We start from the raw sequence: 17,405 nt of genomic DNA on the forward strand, positions 1-17,405 counted from the left end.
TGGATCAGCTTACGGTGCAAAGCAGTAGTTAGGGAGCCGACCTTCAGTCCACGAGACTCCGAGGTAGCCTTGCTGGCGTCCGCAAGCCCGGCGTCTCTTCTTTCAATTTTCATGTTCTGTTGACATTTGTATTCGAGACAGACTATGTCCTTTATTTCAAACTCTTATTTGTAGTAATCCTAGACAGTCTGTGTATTTTTGTGACACCAGGTGCTGGGTAGAGACATGTATTGGCTTTCTAGATGTTGTTCCTATGTTTAGTTCAGACTTCCGCTAAATTTTACTTTTCGTTGTCTTTTTAACTGCTTATTCATTGATAATTTAATTGTTTAACCATGTATAAAACAAGATAGGTTAATGTGTTGTAAAGGTTCTTGGCTTGTCTAGCTACCACGAGTAGGCGTCATCACAACCCCGAGGGTGAAAAATTCGGGTCGTGACAGGGGTAGGGGGAGAGTGGGGGTGGGTGGTGCAGAAAAATGAAAAAACAGAAATTTAAAATTGCAAAAAAAAAATAAGGTAATTTTTTTTTTGCGGGAGGGGTGGGGTGGGGTGGGGTGGAGGGGTAGTAGAGCGGGTGGTAATAGAAAAACTGAAATTTAAAAAAAAAAGTCTTTTTTGAAGGGGAGGGGGGAGAGGGTGGGTGGGTTGGTGAGGGTGGGGGAATGTTGAGAAGGAGTTTTGGAAAATATTTATCAAGAATGATGATTTCAAGGTACAATGTATTCATTCAAGTTAATATGGCTGATTTGTTCATCAAATCTCTACCAAAGATCTTTTGAAGATGGTGCACAAGATTGGAATGCAAATGCTTAAGGATGTGAATTGACGCTCTCATCAGGGGGAGTTAATACGCGTTGTACTCTTTTTCCCTTACAAGGTTTTGTCCCACTGGGTTTTCCTTGCAAGGTTTTTAACGAGGCAACCAAAAGACGTATTGTTAGATATGTGTACTCTTTTTCCTTCTCTAGAATTTTTTTTCCCACTGGGTTTTATTTTAGTTAAGGTTTTAACGAGGCACATTATCTGTTGGATATACATTCAAGAGGGAGTGTTATAAATAGAATTGTATTTATGGTGAATGTCTGTATTTAGAGAGATTCTAGGGTTCATTGCTTGGTGGCTAAGTCACCCTCTCCCTATAAGTAGAGAGTTCTATTCTATTATAATTCATCCAATATTAATAGAATTTTCTCCCTTTACTTTTCTTTACAATACTATTCTTCTTCTTTTATTGTTTTATAACAAAAGTTGACTGGAGTATTTGATACTCAGACATACTAAAAAAGGGTCATTATTGTGCAGGCTATTCAATGCAAATTAGTTGCATTAACGTGAACACCCCCCCCCCCCCCCCAAAACCCCTCCTAGAAAATCTCGTAATATAGTATTACCTTTCATGATCTAATTTTATATGGATAAATTAGTAGATAACTTGATGCTAATTGAAGCATGTTGGTCTAAAGCGCATTATTCAAGCTATTTACATCGACAAGATAAAGACTTTTTTACAAGATCAAGCTGGATAAAGATTTGTTTACAAAATCAATATGCTTATTAGATTATCATATCATCAAGATTTATCCGTAATTATTTCGTAAGAGGTCTGATTTTAAAATAGGTTGTTAAATAATGCTTATACTGCAGTATAAATCATTTTTGGAAACAAGAAACTAAGTAAGGCACTAAAAATAGGTTTTGAATTGAAGTTTAATACAATATCAATATTTTATTTTAGATACTATATTACAATCATTATTAATTATTCTTCAAGACTAATTACTTAAAATTTGAACTTGAATATGATTTTTTTTGAAAAGTAGCTAGACCACAAAGTTACTGAGGTTCATTCAATAATTGAAACGAGGCATTTATATTGAAAATAACACGTGAGATTTATATCGTTAAGATCGAGTTTGTGGTAGAATGAATAAGATTCTTCTATCTTTATTCAGAGTTCCCGAGCTTGAGCGCTTTCTTTTTTAATGAATTTTAAGCGGCTCAAAATCAAATTAACCGAGGCTCCAAAGAAAAAACTGAATGAAAAACTAAAAAAAGAAAGAAAAAGAATGCTATGGATGGTAGTTAACGTGTGCAACACTAATATGCACCAATATAATAATTTCAACTTTCCAGCCAATTTATAGAAAGAATACTCAGATATAAATTTAAGAAATTATAATTATGCCAACTCTGCATGTATTATTGCTCTATTTGTCATATTGTATATTAGAAACGTAACTATCATTGTCAGAGCGCTAAAAGTCTTTATTTCACTATAATATACAGCACAATTCATGTAACAATTATAAAAAATATTAAAGAATCGATATCAATTCACCCCAAAAAGAAAAATAGATGCATTGACCTTGTACCTCGAACTCTATCATTCTTTTTTGCGGCGGTCAAAATTATTTTAAGTTACTGAGTTCAAAATTAATAATTTGTACATATTTATTAGATTATTTGAACAAAAACTATTGGGGTTAGCCGAACCCGCAATCAATATTGTGGCTCCGCCCCTGCACAACATGCTAAAGATGTTTCACCCTATTAGTATAACTTTTGAATTGTGATAATAGGTGAATTATGTTTGGTGGGTTAATTACCGTAAATATCTTATAAATCATATGATTATATAATTTTCTTTACATGATTAATGCATAAAATTAGAATCCAACAAGTATAAGAATAAAACTTGGGCAAATATCAGTTTATGGTTTAGCCCGCCGTCGAAACTATTTACATTCGGTAGCCGCAAAAGTATATATATATATATATATATATATATATATATTGACTATTATATATTATGAGAGCGCCTATACAATGTCATTTTCCCTTAAAACTTACCTGAACTATGTAATTCACCAGAGTTAAATGATTGAATTGAGGTAAAATACATATTACTCTTTCGTCCCATTATATGTGATGTTATTTGATTGAGCATGGAGTTTAAAAAAAAAAAAATTTGAAATTTGAGGTCCGAAACAAGCTAATAGATATTTATAAGACACTTCCGTGTAAGTGTAAGACAAAAAGCCCTGTTTTATAACATTACCAAATTTAGTTCTTCCAAAAAACCTATTGAAGACACTTTCAAACAAGAGTTGGTCATAAGACCTTACGGTTCAACCTTCATCCAGCAAAATTCCAACGAAATTCTTGCAACAAAATAATTACCAACGAGAATTGTTAGAACCATAGCAACGAAAAATTTTGCGGTTATAAAGGAGTACGGTGTAATTTTTTCCAAGAAATATTAAACGAATTTTTTTCTACTCCAGGTATGTTAAGGCTATCCCTTCTTTCTTTTTGGCATGATCCAAGTTATACAGAAGAAACGAGCAAACTCATAGTTTTCATAAACGACTCTATTCATAGAAATACTAGGGGTCTGTGTTCTCGATTCCCTATGTGACATATTGTTATATCTTCTGTGCATGGGTCTCAAAATAATACGCAGTTGATAAAGTTTATCCGAAAAGAATATTGAGATTTTTAACATATTTTCATGCATTTTGTTCATTTATGCATGTACATTGACCCATGACCAGACAACGTTATATACGCGTATTTATATGTATATATTTATGTATATGGGATATGGAAAAAAGGTTACGAGCGTTATAGACGTACCACCACCTGATCAGCTGGTATACGTTGATGATTTGCCCACAGTGGCTGAGATGATATGATGGGATACCCTCAGAGGCCTGATGATGTTATGAAACATGTACCTATGCACGACATGACATTCATACGCATATGCATGACACTATAATTATTTCATGAAGCACAGAGTTATCCAGACTTACAAGTTGAGTCATTTATTCTATATTTCTTCTATGTTTGTTGTGTACTTATTTATGTGTCTTACATACTCGGTATATTATTCGTACTGACGTCCCTTTTTGGGGACGCTGCGTTTCATGCCCGCAGGTCCCGATAAACAGTTCAAGAGCCCTCCAAGTAGGCTATCAGCTCAGCGGAAGATGTTGGTGCACTCCATTTGCTTCGGAGTTGCTTGTTTGGTTAGTATGATTTAGACGTGTATTATTTGGTATGGCGAGACTCTGTCCCGACTTTTGTGAAAATTATGTTTTCTTAGAGGCTTGTAGACAGATGTCATGTACGTAAAAGATTGTATGGGTTTGTCGGCTTATGTTCAGTGTATGAGTGGTTATTTTGGTCTTATAGGCCCGTATGTCTTATGTATAAGTTGGTTTCACATGTTATATTCTACTTATCTCATGGCATCTTTCCAGCTCAATTATCCATCATAGTATGACATGAAAAGATACGTTATGTTGGTACTCAGTCGGGTAAGGTACCGGGTGCCCGTCGTGGCCCATCTATTTAGATCGTGACAAAAGTGGTATCAGAGCTGTTCTGTCCTAGGGAGTCTACAAGTTGTGTCTAGTAGAATCTTGTTTATGGGTGTGTCGTGCACCTCACTTATAAACAGGAGGCTACAGGGCATTTAGGACTGTCACTCTTTCTTCTTACTCTAGATCGTGTGGTAGAGCTCGGTTGTAAGAACTCAATTTCCTAAACTCTATCTTACTTATAGTACGACGATGCCTACATATAGAAAGACGTTTGGTAGGGGATTGGATGTGGCTGTGGAAGAATTGAGTCAGAGGAACTCGATTTTGCATCATGCTTATGATGAATGTAAGGTTTCCAGCAGAACATGAGGATACTAAGACGTGCAAGCTTCTTGATAAGGATCCCTAAGGCAAGGATGTCTATCCACTCTTACGGTAAGTAATAAGAGAATCAGAAGGTAGACACGAGTTTCGATAAATAGAAGAAGCAAGGTGAAGATGGGTACGAGGTACCTAATTAGTAGAGATGAACATTACCTACAATTCAGGAAGAGAAATATAAGCATTTTGAGTTACTTTCAATAGTGACAGAGGTATGTACAATTGGTCACACCCATTCCAGATATGCCCTATGGGGGTTAACAGAAGTAGTATAAGAGGAGGACGGGATATCAAGATCAAGCTGGGGTTAGAGTAACCCAAAATAATGAATGGATTGGTTGTGTTAGTTGACATTTCCGAAGGATATTGCAAATGTGCTAACAGATCTCCTTGTGAGACACCCAGATGTTGCACTCTAAAATAGTACAGCTATATATGAGCACTGCAAAGATAGGCACTGAAAGCCTGGAGGGGATAAGTATTACCTTAGTGTGGCTCTCGTCCCTAGTAGAGCGAGGACGTGGAGCAACCCGAAGAGCCAATGAATGAAGCAAGGAGGTCTAAAAGTGAAGGAATGTCGTGTTGAAGTTTTCACAAGAAAGGGATAGGCAGAAATATTAGCAGAGTAATAAGAAGAGAGATAAGGAAGAGTTATGAGTGAGATGTGATAGATGGATGACAACGGTAGTGTGTTCCAGAATCTATAGTCAAATGAAGAAAGAGACGAAAGGTGATGGGCCTTAAGACAACAAAAGAGTATAGGCCATACAGTCACATCCTCATTTTGAGAAATAAGTTCGTGACTCTAACGTGATTATCAGAAGGAAAAGTTAGACCCTAGAGTGATAGAAATTAGTATGGACTGGTGAACAAGGTAAACTAAACATGAATTAATGACTGAGTGATTTGATAATGGTCGGCATCATGAGAATTTCAGATTGCGTTCCGTCCATAATAGAATGGACAACAGAAGAAATCCATGATGAATTCAAAGAATAGTCATTCAGGGAGACGCTTCTCTAAAGCAAGCAATATGAGCAAAGTTAAGCTTAAGGGACTGTATGTGCCAGTTACACTAAGTGTCACCATTACGAGTGAGGAATTTGGTTATCCTTGGTACAGAAGGATTACCGCAAGGCGAGTAAGGGTCATTGATGATGCGAAAGGACGCCAAAGATGAAGAGGAAAAACATCTATAGGCAGGTCGCCATGGCTCCAAGTCTTAGTACTTCCCTAAGGGGGGGGGGGAGGGGGAGGGGGAATATGGAATGATAAAGGAAGAATGCGATAAAAATAAGGAAGGGATGAGATTGCACTTATCTAAATGTTACAGATATGCTATGATTATAGAACGTTATGTAAGCACGACGTCAAAAAAAAGGAGGAAAGTAAGGGTTCCTGCCCAGGATGTTGTCGATAGATAAGGATCCAGTATGTGAGGTATATTAAGACAAGAAAATAACCCAAGAAAGATTAAGCGGGATATGGATATGAGAATGGGCCAATGAGTAATTAGTAGTTGATTCAGGAAGAGCCAGTTATGCCTAGACAAAAGGATAAAGACAAATCAACAAATCAATGCAAGATAAACATAGGGAACCCTAACATGGGGAATTCAGCCTCGCAGTTATGACATTGTAATACTTGAGATATATTCATATAAGAGTTGGGAAGTTAAAAAGGTACCGTATGAGTACTACGGAAATAAAAGAGAATGCCACTGGGAAGGCAGTCGAAATATTAGTAAGCGACCGTACCAGCACAAGGGCGTGGAGGTAAATAACTACGGATAATTAGAGGCGCGTAAGAACATCAAAAATTCTATCGGGTATACGATGTGATAAGCTCGCAGCTTTACAAGAGTCAGAGGGTCCTCCCTAAGTACTACAATGAAAGACTAGCTAAGGAAAATAAGGAAGAAGGCTTTAACCTAAACTCAGTGACCTAAAGAGGAAATGGTCTTATAACAACAATCTCAACAACATTGTAAGCACTCTGAAGGAAAGTGGCACCTACCGTGGCTAATGAACGGGAAGTAAAGTTAAAGTAATATTCGAGATCATATGAGTGGCACGAAAAATCTGGCATATGTGGGCACTAAGATAAGCTAAGTATGGACGCAACAAGGGGCATAAAGACTAGGAAAAGAATAGCTTATGTTTAAACAAAGCTAAGATAGAACGAAAAGAAATGATTCGATCAATGATCCAGAGTTGGTTACGTTATGAATGCACTTAAGGGTTCAGAGTTTTATACACACAGCATATACGGCCATAGAAGAATTGGGTATACGTTAAAAGAAAGAATTGAGCCCGGGTCATAAACGAAGGGTTAAATTGTTAAAGGATTGTATCATGCATATCCCTTAACGCCCATGAAAGGATAAACAGAATAACTAATTTCATGAACCCCAGATCGGGAGATAATTTAAGCCGACATAAAGGCCGATCAGATGAAGGAGGAAACTAAAAAGTTACATCAACGAAGTAAATCAGGAGTCTGATTATTGGACCCAGAAAATTATAGAAATCGTGATTGAGGATACTGCAAAATTAATCTTAATATTAGAGGTGCAAGAGAGATAATACAACAACCATATTCTATAACAGCTCCACGATAAAGCCAGTTAGAAAAATACCAGCCTTATAGGAATTCAGTATGGAGCTCCCACCGGATTGTATAGGCACCAGAGGTACAAGTATTATAATAAAGCTTGAAATGGTGGATGTGATTTATACCTATGTGGGAGGGAGGTTATGAAAGAGAGATAGAAGAATATGAGGTGATATTTTAAAAATAAGTAAGGTAAAGGTGAACAACATACGAAATACTCAAGTATAAAAGGATGAGAGTGGTCCATACTTCAGGTAAAGGACTAGAAGCGCTGGGATTCAGTACCCAGGAATGATAGCAACATCGTCAGTGGAATACCTTCCAGCCTAAGGTTTCTAAGTACCAAAAGGTCTAATTAGAGAGTAAAAGGAGAGTTAGAGACGATGCAATGTCGCGCTTGATATTCCAGAAAAGCATAAGGGAATCGATCGCAAGCTAAAGTATGATAGAACTACAAGGTTTTAGAAAAACAAGAGTAAGGATACGAAGAGGGCAAGTGAGAAGGTGACGAAAATGGATAAGTCCTCGGGATTAAGCCCGTGAAAACAAAGGAGTTGATGGTTCCTCTAAGGTATAGAAAGCTCAATATATCCTGATTGAACTCAAAGGAGTCTAAGACTAGTAGTATTAAGAAGAGATGAGATGCTACCCCGGTAGCAGAATGAAGGCGTAATTGTGATAGATAAAGGATGACGTTTGGGCCTTCGATTGAATGATGACTTGAAGAGGATTGCATGAATTGTAAGGGGCTAGAATACCCACATGAGGTGAGTCACATTCGGGTGCTATAAAGTGCGATTATGGAAGTATAGTATCACCCCTAGGATCAAGCTAACTACTCTTGATGTCCCCGATGTCACGCGAGCCCTAGCAGCGGTGTTACATAAAAGATCAAGTTATCAGTGGTAAATGATTAATCAACATTAAGGTGAATCAACAATAGATGGATAAAAGTCCAACAGTGTGAGATGAGATTAGACCATCAATCTTAAGGATAAGCAACGAGAGTAACCTGGAGTTGGTTGCATACCTCAGTAACGGTAAATCGAAGCAAGAATTATGCTATGGTATGACAGTAAAGTCATACGAATGGATAAATGGATCTATGAAATAAGGTATAACAATATTCATAAGTTCAACAAAGTAACGAGCGAAGAACTTCAGTATACATATAGATGCCTAGAGGGACATCTTATTAAGCTCTGTATATGTTTACAAAGTAAGGCCTAAAAATTGGCTAAAAGCTGGTGGAAAAAAAGAAAGAGAGAAGAGACGCATAAATGCACTTACAAGGTCAAAGTTGTACAGGCTACATAATAGAAGGTAGCAACAGTTAAGAGACTGGAAGGATTCCGATCATAAGTCGTGGTGTGAGAAAGAGGCCTAAAGGGGGGGGGGGGGGGATGCCCTGGCCTTTGGAGTTAATCACAAAACAGTTGCCTAGATAGCAAGGAAAGTAATAAAGTATTTGGAAGACACAGGCTATGAAAATGGTAAGAGCACCAGTCAACATTCGAGGACGAATGTTCCAAATGGGGCAATGATGTTACATCTCGCGTTTTCGTACGTTAAAGTTTCGTCTTCAGTTAATCGACGTAGACTCGGGGATGAGATTATCTTGAAGTTAACGTATTTGTGCTATTTATAACAAGCGGTAAGTAAGTGTCATGGAGGATAAAGGGTACACGAATTAAAGGAAACGAGTTTCGTTGAAGGTTGCCGATTTGGGATAAAATACGGGTCGAGTGATAATACCCGATATTTATGGAATAGTACCATACAAGGTACCATAAGACCACGATAGTAAGATGTATAAAGTATATCAAAAATGAGTAGTATTTTAAGTAGTTGAGATAATTCTTAATTATGCAGGTAATTGGTTAATTATTGGGTAACGGGACATTACCTAGTTAATTAATAAATTATGAGATAAGAATACCCACGCCAAAATAACGTGGCAGCAAGCCACTAATGTGGCCTATGACTCCTGGTCATAAGTGGCTTAGTGTCCATTTAGAGGTCGTTTGGTAGCTAGTTAGAAGAAAGGTTATTCATGTATAAGGAGTAACATAACTTATACCATATTTGGTAGGCAATAGTTATTTTGTATAAAATTCTGCATAACTAATACCATGTTTGGTTGACATTTTTCAATTATGCATAAATAATACATGTATAAGTTATGAGTCAATCTGTGTATTATTTTATGCGGGGTAGAAGATGGAATAACTAATACATGTATTAGTAATACATGGATAAAATACTAAAATGACAAATTTACCCCTATCACTTTACACATAAGGCTTCCTTATTTCTCTGCCAACCCGTCAACAGGTTTCACTTGCTTTCACTTGCCAACTATATACCTTGTCTTCTCTCATTTTTAAAGAACAAACTAGCAAAAGCAAACTGGAGAAGCCACTAGAAAATGGAAATACCAAAACTAAGAAGTGAAAATCAAATATGTCTAAACTTCACATAGTTCAGTAGTATGACGAAGAAGTGAAAGTAACACCCAAAGTTCCTAACTAAATTGTTTCCTACATAAATGGAAAGAGAGAAAAAACAATGCAAAAGAAGGCCAGGGGTATAGTTGTAAACAAGCATTTTACTTTAAAATTTATATAATGTATATCAATTTCTAATACAACAAACCAAACATTCAAAAAAATAATCTCTGCATAACTAATACCTGCATAACTAATCCCTGCATTACTTATCCCTGCATAACTAATCCCTACATAACTAATACATGTATAACTAATACCTGCATAACTCTAACCGGCAACCAAACGACCCCTTAAGGATTATAAGACACTTACGTGTAAGTGTAAGATAAAAAGCCTAGTTTTATAACATTACCAAATTTAGTTCTTCCAAAAATCCTATTGAAGACACTTTCAAACAAGAATTGGTCATAAGACCTTACGGTTCAACCTTCATCCAGCAAAATTCCAACGAAATTCTTGCAACAAAATAATTGCCAACGAGAATTGTTAGAACCATAGCAACGAAAAATTTTACGGTTCTAAAGGAGTACGGTGCAATCTTTTTTAAGAAATATTATACGAATTTTTCCCTACTCCAGGTATATTAAGGTTATCCCTTCTTTCTTTTTGGCATGATCCAAGTTATACAGAAGAAACGAGCAAACGCACAGTTTTCATAAACGACTCTATTCATAGAAATACTAGGGTTCTCTGTGTTCTCGATTCCCCATGTGACATATTATTATATCTTCTGTTCATGGGTCTCAAAATAATACGCAGTTGATAAAGTTTATCCGAAAAGAATATTGAGATTTTTAACATATTTTCATGCATTTTCTTCATTTATGCATGTACATTGACCCATGACCAGACGACGTTATATACGCGTATTTATATGTATATATTTATGTATATGGGATATGGGAAAAAAGTTACGGCGTTATGTACGTACCACCACCTGATCAGTTGGTATACGTTGATGATTTGCCCACAGTGGCTGAGATGATATGGTGGGATGCCCTCAGAGGCCTGATGATGTTGTGAAACATGTACCAATGCACGACATGACATTCATACATATATGCATGACACTATAATTATTTCATGAAGCACAGAGTTATCCAGACTTACAAGTTGAGTCATTTATTCTATATTTCTTCCATGTTTGTTATGTACTTATTTATGTGCCTTACATACTCGGTACATTATTCGTATTGACGTCCCTTTTGCCTGGGGACGTTGCGTTTCATGCCCGCAGGTCCCGATAAACATGTCAAGAGCCCTCCAAGTAGGCTATCAGCTCAGCGGAAGATGTTGGTGCACTCCATTTGCTTCGTAGTTGCTTGTTTGGTTAGTATGATTTAGACGTGTATTGCTTGGTATGGCGGGACTCTGTCCTGACCTTTGTGAAAATTATGTATTCTTAGAGGCTTGTAGACAGATGTCATGTACGTAAAAGATTATATGGCCTTGTCGGCCTATGTTCCGTGTACGAGTGGTTATTTTGGTCTTATTGGCTCGTATGTCTTATGTATAAGTTGGTTTCACATGTTATATTCTACTTCTCTCATGACAGCCTTCCAGCTCAGTTATCCATGATAGTATGACATGAAAAGATACGTTATGTTGGTACTCGGTCGGGTAAGGTACCGGGTGCCCGTCGTGGCCCATCGGTTTGGGTCTTGACAAATACTTTTCAAATTAATTAGCTAAACACAAACTATTTCTCTCCAGAAATACTTTTTCGGAAAGCACTTTTAAGAAAAGTAATTTTCAAAATAAATTTATTTTAGAAGCTCGGCCAAACATGCTATTAGTTGGGACAAAACTAATTCAATCTTTCTTAGCAGGGAAATACCAAGCTGTTAAAATAATTTATTTAATTTGACCTAAACATCAAATACAAACAACGTTTTCCCAAAATATTCTATCGAGCTAAGAGATAAGATGAAGATGACTTCTATGTTTGACAAAGCATAATTCATGATTGCTTAAGTTTTAGTTTCTTTTGTTTGCCCTTATTGTTAGACCTCCACCACTTTGATCTTGACTTGGCAACGAGAGCATTGTCATGGGGTAGCAAGAGTGTTGCCAAGTTAAGGTGCACGAGTAGCACCAAGGCAAAAAAGGAAACGGGCAAGTGATGGCCAAGGCTTTGACGGAGGCAAGGTAGCTTGGCAAGGGCTTGACAACGAGAGGCGGGCTGAGGGTGACACTTGATCGTGAAAAAGGCATCAAGGCATGAGGCAGTGGTGCCAAGGCAAGGCAAAAATAAAGTAGGCAATGGCAGGCTAAGTGTAACGGAAGGCAGTGCGCGAGGCAGACTTGTCATGACATTGGGGCGCAGCAAAGGGCCATGTGCGTGGGCAATGGAGTGGGCAAAATGCACCTGAGTACAAGGCATTGGAGCCAGATTCAAGCCAAGGCACGCACATGGGCAGCAAGCTTCAGTTTGACCAAGTCAAGGGCGGTTACACGGCACATGTTGTGCACATGGGCAGCAGTTGGCTTTTGCTAAAAAGCCGGCAGATTGTGTTAACACGTTTTTGGGCCATGTTTCCATTATTATTAGCATGATCTTACATGATCCTAGTAGTTGGGGGATATCAACTACACTAAGCTAAAATAGTGGGTTGTGTGGGACAAGTATCTAAGCCTAAGTGCGACAAGTGTAAGGAAAAGGGGTTGTCTCATGTGTTATAAATGGGCAAGCATCCTTATGCTTGAGGGTAGAAGATAAAAACGTGTATGAGTGCACATTTGAGAGTTAGGAAAGAGTCCTAAGTCTGTTTTCAAGAGTGAAAATGCCTAAGGTCAAGAGTGATTTTGTGTACACGGCTGTACCTTGAGTTTGAGTTTCTTTGTATCCTTAAATACGAAGTTAGGAAAAGAGTTTCCTGTATATTGTGCCTTGTGTTCTTCTTTATTTTCTTTTGCCTTACTTAATTTCGTTGCCTAAAATCAGTCCAACGACTTACTACGCTGAAGCTGCTTAAAAATATGTGACGACGCGGCCGGTCGTCTTAAAAATTAACGCCTGATCCCCTATTAACTGCTTCCCCTAAGTTCTTTTCTGCTATTTTGGTTTGTCGGGACGTTCGAATTTGAGTTTCGGAGAGTTTTGGGGCACAGTCCCTAAATGAGAGTTTAAGTGTTGGAAAGTTTCCCATAGTCGGAACAGTGTGAAGACAGCCTCGAATTGGAAACTCGATGGTTCCGTTAGCTCCATTAGGTGATTTCGGGGTTGGGAGCGTGTTCGGAATGTGTTTTGGAAGTTCGTAGCTGATTTAGGCTTGAAATACCAAAGTTTGAATTTTTGAAGTTTCCAGTCCGATACTGAGTTTTTGATCCGAGGGTCGGAATGGAATTTCTGAAGCTGCAGTAGCTCCGTCATATCATTTGGGATGTGTGTGTACAATTTCGGGTCATTCGGACGTGATTTGGTTAGGTTTTTGATCGAAAGCGTATTTTGAAGATTTGGAAGTTCATAAGCTTGATTTTTGGTTTGATTCGTCGTTTTGATGTTGTTTAAGGTTATTTGAAACTTCGAGCGAGTCCGTGTTAGGTTATATGACTTGTGTGTGTGATTAGACGGGGTCCCGGGAGCCTCGGGTGTGTTTCGGATGGGCTACGGGTTATTTTCTTCCATTTTTGAATTGCTGAAACTGCTGCTTCTGATACCCTCTTACGCGATCGCAAAGCATCTCCCGCGATCGCGATGCCTTACTTTGCCCACTTGGATATTTTCCTCTTCGCCTTCGCATAGCTCCTCCCGCGTTCGCGAAGCCCAGTTTATTTCCTCTTCGCGTTCGCATAGACTACCTTGCATTCGCGTACCTCTGCTATGTCCGCTCTTCGCCTTCACGGACGCTTTCACGTGTTCGCGTAGAGCAACTTCTGGACCTCGATATTTTCCTCTATGCGATCGCGATCGTTGTTCCGCGATCGCGGTGAACAAATCGCTGGGCAGACATAACTAAATCCCAATTTCGAGGGTTTCACCATTTTATCACATTTTGACTTCTAGAGCTCGGCTCTTGGCGATCTTTGAAGGGATTTTCACCTGGGTGACTTGGGTAAGTGCTTCTTACTCGATTTAGACCAATTTCCATGAATCTCCTCTTAATTTCATCTTTAATTTCGGATTTTTGAATGAAAAATGGGTAAAACTTCATAGACCAAATTATTGAGTTTTGAGTGGGTGTTTGACCTCCGATTTGGGAGATTTTTGTATGGTTAGACTCATGAGAGTACGAGGGTTCTGAAAATGTAAAATTTATCCGATTCCGAGACGTTGGCCTGAGGGGCGTTTTGGTCATTTTGCCTAATTTCACGCTTTAGCTTTGAATTAAATAGTAGAATCAGTTGCTTGAGATGTTATTTACAATGTGTGATTTAATTGAATAGATTTAGGCCTTGTAATACTCGACTAATCGAGCCCAAATTGGTCTAGATCAAGTAGGCTTATTGGTTGTAATGTTGGCTGCGGGACATGTAGGATACATATGGATGAAGTGACTACACCTNGATTTAGGCCATTTGGAGTCGAGTACTCGTGGCAAGAACGTGGTTGCTAGTTGATTTTAGCCGGTTCGAGGTAAGTATCTTGCCTAACCTTGTGTGGGGGACCTCCCCTTAGGATTTGAGTCTTCTTTGTTGATTTTATTCCTTGTACGCGAGGTGACGAGTGCGTGCTCGGATTTATTTGTGGAAAATTGCCCCTTTTAGGCTCTTAGATCCTTGTAATCACCGATTATGAAGTTGTTCTTGATACGATTGAGTTCCCTGTTATTAGTTCCACCTCTACATGACTTACTTGGAATTTATCTGCCCTTTCTGGTTATTCTTGTTGCCTAATTGACTTTTACTTGTTTAACTGAAGACACTTACCCTTCTATAGTCACATTATCATTCCTAGCTGCTTGTATTTATCTGGAAAGCATTATTTCTATCTCTCGTGTAATTAATTGATCTTAATTGGAAAGAAGTTAGATATCCTATGTTTAGTTGATATTTCCTTAATTGTAATTATTTGATTTATGTTAACTTCCTTGTTGTTGAACTGAGTATTTTTGGAATCGTTGTTTCGTATTATTTCTCCCTTGTTGAGTTGTTCTTATTGCGCTTAGTATTTCTCTGCTACGGTTATTCCTTATGAGTTAGTTGTACCGTCTTTTGGTGAATGGAAATACCTGAGTTGATTCTCTTGCTTTGTTCCTGTATATATATTCATTGTTGTGTGGTACTTGAGACTATGATGCACGAGGTTTCTGCCGTGTGGTCGTTGATACTATGATGCACGAGGTCTTTGCCGTGCTATTGTTGCTATTGATGTTTTTGCACATGCGGCGTAATAAGGCGGGATATGTTATATGCTTATATGTGGGTTCCGCATGTGGCGGAATAAGGTCGGAACATCGTGATGCACGTGTGGAGAAATAAGGTGGTGCCTATTATATTATTATTTGCACGTGTGGCGTAATAAGGTGGGCTATGTCAGGGGTTGATTGTAAAGAATTGTGACGGCATGTGGAGGCATTCCTATTTGTTTAATATTGTGATTGTGGGTTGTTTACCTGTATTAGCTGTACTGCTTGGAAGTTGTGAGGAAACATCGTACGTGCGGCCCGTCCTCCTTTTCATGTGTACTAGTTGGTAGAATTCTTGTTAAAAACACTTGCACAAGTATACACGTAGTTGAACACTCCTATTGGAGTTGAATTCCTCCTGATTTTGCTAAGGGTGAGGTACGCCCTCGTTTATCTATTTTTATACGTGAGAGTGGCCCTAGTTAGCCAGCGGGTTGTCAGCATGACCGTGATATTGATGGGGCACAGGATGCCAAGGTGTTAGATTTCAGATGCTGGGTTCTCGTGAGTTGTGGTTTGTCCGAAACTTGGTAAAATTGTTGAAAGGGTTGAATAAGACCTTATGTGAACATCATTGTAGGATATGAGTTATTGACTTGTTTTCCCCTTGCTGTGTTGTGACCTTAGGATTTGGATTGTGATTCTATCGTCATTTCGTATCGTCATTTATTATATTCTCGTTGTTACTTGTTGCCCTTTTTCCTTATTGTGAATTGTAGCATTTTTTTTGTCATTCATGCAGACTTTACATATTTATATATCGGTTCCATTATTCCTATGATTATACTGTTTATTTGACCGGTAGGTGCCTTGACTGTTCCTCGTCACTACTCCACCGAGGTTAGTCTTGATACTTACTGGGCACCGCCGTGGTGTGCTCATGCTACTCTTCTGCATATTTTTGTTGTGCAGATACAGGTACTCCCGTTCAATTCTGTCAGCCTGGGAAGGAGGCGTTTCTATAGAGACTTCGAGGTATATCTGCTACGTCCGCAGACCGAAGAGTCACTTTCTATCTTCTGTAATGAGTATAGTTCTATCAGTATTTTTCTTTTGTATAGATATTCTTGAGTCAGAGCCTCTTATATATCCCTTAGCTTGTGATTTGTGAGTTTCCGGGTTTTGGGAGTTTTGTTAGCTTCGAGAATTATTGTGGTATGTGCCGAGCGGCACCTTAAACACCGTTTTATTTCACCAGTTCAGTTTTATTTACTTTCTTTCGCAATTATGGTTTATCTTCCGTATTGTTAGGCTTACCTAGTCATAGGTACTAGGTGCCGTCACGACATGTTCACGGAGGCGAACTGGGGTCGTGACAAAATATTCTAAGTCCAAGGTGGCTGTAATTTTGGCTAAGTGTTTTGAGAAGGCTTAATTCAAGTGCGGGACTTGGCTGCCGCGCAGGCTGGTTTTGGCGGACAAAAATCACGCCGGTGACAATTGGTATAAGAGCGGAGCAGGTTCGTGATGGAGACACGACGGGCAGTTGCAGATTTCGTGGTCTTGTTCGAGAACATGGCCAGTGGTAACAACGAACTTCGAGAAATTAAGGCTAACGAAACTAGAGGCATTGATCGGAAATGTCCTTGAAGGTGACGAATTTCAGACTCTCGTGACAAGGCTTGCCTACCTTGAGGCAGAATTGGAAAGGTTGAGTCAAGAGAATGCGGATCTGAAAAGCGAGACAGTGGTGCTGCAACGTGCTGTTGGCGAGGATGCTCCTCAGCGTGGTGCTGACCGTCTCAAGGTAAAAATTCCTGAACCTAAGGCATTTGGTGGTGCAAGGAGTGCACGTGAATTGGAGAATTTTCTTTGAGATATGGAGCAGTACTTTCATGCTATTCGTGTGTAAGACGAGAAGGAGAAAGTAACCTTGACTAGCATGTATTTTGAGTAAAGATGCTAAGTTATGGTGGCGCACTCGTGCAGCTGAAGATGAAAGTTTGGGCAGACCAAAGATTGAGTCGTGAGAGCGGCTTAAAAAGGAGTTAAAGGATCAATTCCTTCCTAGCAATACGTCTTGGATTGCTAGGGACAAACTGAAAAAGTTGAGGCAAACCGGATCAGTGAGAGCATATGTCAAAGAGTTCACTTCTTGATGTTGAGCATGAGCAATATGTCGAACGAAAACAAGTTGCACAACTTCATGAGCGGTTGCAATTGTGGGCACAATTGGATTTGCGTAGGCAGAATATTCTAAATCTCGCAAGCGCTGTGGCTGC

Source organism: Nicotiana attenuata, unplaced genomic scaffold (assembly GCF_001879085.1).
Source record: "Nicotiana attenuata strain UT unplaced genomic scaffold, NIATTr2, whole genome shotgun sequence".
In the NCBI taxonomy this organism is placed as follows: Eukaryota; Viridiplantae; Streptophyta; class Magnoliopsida; order Solanales; family Solanaceae; genus Nicotiana; species Nicotiana attenuata.